Source organism: Octopus bimaculoides, chromosome 12, assembly GCF_001194135.2.
Source record: "Octopus bimaculoides isolate UCB-OBI-ISO-001 chromosome 12, ASM119413v2, whole genome shotgun sequence".
Lineage (NCBI taxonomy): Eukaryota > Metazoa > Mollusca > Cephalopoda > Octopoda > Octopodidae > Octopus > Octopus bimaculoides.
The window spans coordinates 5,207,114-5,207,849 of NC_068992.1; positions in this window are offsets into that span (position 1 = coordinate 5,207,114).

The window sequence follows — 736 nt, forward strand, 5'->3', positions numbered from 1 at the left end:
CGGATTCTCCTACAACTCTTCTGGACGGCCTCCTTGTTCAAGTAAGTGAATGCTGCTATAATCCTTGCGTTCAGATCATCGTTCTTACAATGAGGTTTGCTAGATTCTCGCTCAAATGGTCCCCTCACATAATAATCAAAGGTGTTGCAGGCTGGGGATTTAGGTGGTCTGATTTAACGCATGATGTGGTCGCTGAACTTTTCACTGAGTCCTTCTGCATGTGTGGCATGGTACTGTATGTGACATGGTACTGCATGTGGCATGGTACTGCATGTGGCATGGTACTGTATGTGACATGGTACTGCATGTGACATGGTACTGTATCCTGTTTCCAGGTATAGGTCCTTCCAGCTGCCACCCTTTTAACACAGGACAGAACTACCTTCTCCAGGCACTAGATGTAGATCTCCGTGTTTAATGTGAGACTGTGTTGGAAGATGAATGGAAGCATAATCTCGCCATCACTAAGGATCACTCCAAACAAGTTGATGTTGACTGGATGTTTGATTTATATCAAGGTCTGTACATGTTTCGGGGACGCGACGAGCCAACGGTTGTACTGTGTTTTCGCCATCTCTGCGTATTGGAGTTTCCTGCGCGAAGGCTAAGTAGTACAGCATAGCGATTCCAAATTTCTGGTAGAGTGAATTTAATGGAGGTGCTGTTTTTCTCACGGACGGGACCCAACTGACTCTAGTATACTTTGGCGTCAACAAGCAATGCGCTTACATGAAAT